Below are 2,611 nucleotides of genomic sequence, written 5' to 3'. Positions count from 1 at the left end.
CCCAAGCACAAATTTTATGTTACATTCCATCAGTACACTGGGACTGATGGCTACAAGGGGCATGGTAATTGATACAACCAAAATAAGATGGGAAGTGGCATATGTGTGTGTGTATAGAGAGACAAAAATATGAATTTTACCTGTGTGTATACATATTTGCATGTATGTTTTGAAATAACATCACCATAGTTATACAGTCCCCAAAGAGAAAAAAGATGCATGTTTGGACTTTAAATAAAATGTTATGATTTTTAAAATATTACTTAATTTTAACCTGCAGTTTTTCCTCTCTCATTTTTTCTTCCTAATTAATGGACTCATGGGTGAGAATCTTTGAGACAATAGTGAACTTGAATTTTTCTCACTTCCCTCTCTCCCTAATCTGAATTCCTCTCTAGAGCAAAGAAGCTGCTGGGCCTGTTTGTTGACTACTGATTGATAATAATGGGGCTCTATGGGAATCCCATTACTTTCCTCCCTTTAGGTAAGCAGATAACAAATCAGAGAACTTTCCATTACTAATGAAATCTGAGGTAACAGTTAGAATGCTGGGGATTCTGGAAAGAGTTTGGCCTATAAAACCATCATCCTTTGCGGGTAAAGTTGGCACTGCCCAACATGAATGGGTCTAGCCTCACAGGCCACCAAGAGCCCAAGGAAATACTAAGAGAAGGGGCTAGATCCTTGCTGCTCCTGGGGAAAGTCCTAGAAGACTGGGGAGTAGTATGACTTCTTCCTGGTACCTTCAGGGAAGAAGAGCAGCCTGCCTATGAATTCCTTTCATTTTGAGTCATCAACCTCAACTGACTAAATAAGTAGTGTTCATATAATTGACTACTCCTTTGGGGGAAAAAGTTGGGCTCACCTCTCACATGATGTATAAAAATATCTTCAACATTAATAAGACAATCTTTGGAAGACAGTAGGAAACTACATGAAAAATAATTGAGGTATACAAGGTTTGATGTATTTTGAGTAAGGAAAAACAAGATCTAGAATAACTCATACAAGTAATTCATTTTTGTCATACATTGACTCCTAAATCCACTATATTTATAAAAGCCTTAATAAGATTATACTGACAAGTAGAAAAATACATAAGAAAGCATACTAGATTACTAACATGAGTTACTTGATGTGGGAGGAGGAAAAATCAAAGGTAAGAGAGAAAAAAAAAAGACTGCTTTAACAACATTACCTCACATCTGTTATAGACTTTCATATAATATACTTAAAATCTAAAACTGTGTGTGTATATTGATATTGAAATAAATTACTTAAAATGGTTATCCTAAATGAAATATTACAGTGCATTTGTGATTTTTTTAATTACTAAGAAAAAATAACATGCATAACTAAGATTTACTAAGGAAAATATTCATCAAATCACATCATTAAAAATATAGGCCCTCTATAGATATTCATAATATTAATGAATACACAAAGTAATATCTAAAATCTTTTCAAGGTGCATAATCGGTATTAATTTCAGAGCCCAAAATCTTGACAGAGTAACTCCAACATAAGCATTGTGAAAATATTACATGGACAAATATTACATGGACAGAGCTATAAAGATAAAAATATGAAAGCAGTCAGAGAGATTTTAAAGATCCATTTTATTGCCACATTTATACCTCTTCATGTGGGTAGCACATTGTAGTTCTTTGAAAGTCTCCTACACCTTCTCCAGCTCCTTTAGCAGTGCCAATATTGTTAGATATAAAAAAAAATTTGCCTCTCCATCCTTTATTCTACCTCCACATTTCAAAATAATTATTTTGAAAATGCACACTCAAGAATCACTTGCTGACTACTCTCTGGACAGTCACCTATATGGTTGATAACTTTAGGTATAATTAAAATGAACTTTCAGAAATGTGTGTGCTTGTTTTCCCTAACAAAGAAAATCCTAGCTTCTTTGTTACATTTAAATTATTGTAACAACAGAATAATTTCCATTACTGATTTTGAAAAAAGCTTAGTCTCTTTACTTATTTTTGCAGAAGTTTGCAACAAGTTTAAATAAAGGTAGTCATGACTCTAGTAGTTTCCAAGTCTAAACACAAAACAGTGTTGTTCATAATTCAACTAAACTCTACAGCTGTAAGAGTGAATAAGATAGGTTATTACAATACATTGGATATAATCCACCTACAAAAAAACTGAATCATTACACTGTACATCTGAAACTAATGCAATATTTAAATCAACTATACTTCAATTAAAAAAAAAAAAGAATGAACAAGATAGATATGCCTTTGGGCTCAGAGAGTTTAGAGAGCCATTCACAGTTAAAAAATAAAGAAGCTATGGTCACAATGGTGATAATTCCTATGAAAGTTGGAAAAAAAAAAAAGCGCTGTGATGAACTATAATGAGATGTATGGGAGTGGACCTCATTTAACTGGGGTGTCGATTAGGGTAATATCAAATGTATCAGGGTAGGGAATGTCAAAAGTGATAAAATTACTTAGTAATATCATTAAAATAAAGTTGTTGTGGCAAGACTAAATGATAGTGTAAGCACCAAACTGCAATTCAAGTCCCTTAATCTCTAATCTCAGAAAATTAAAGCGTTTGTAGTCAAGAATATGACTAATTTCCATAT

This window comes from Lipotes vexillifer, unplaced genomic scaffold (genome assembly GCF_000442215.2).
Source record: "Lipotes vexillifer unplaced genomic scaffold, Lipotes_vexillifer_v1.1 scaffold441, whole genome shotgun sequence".
Taxonomy (NCBI): Eukaryota; Metazoa; Chordata; class Mammalia; order Artiodactyla; family Lipotidae; genus Lipotes; species Lipotes vexillifer.
Note: the sequence above shows the minus strand (reverse complement) of the source record.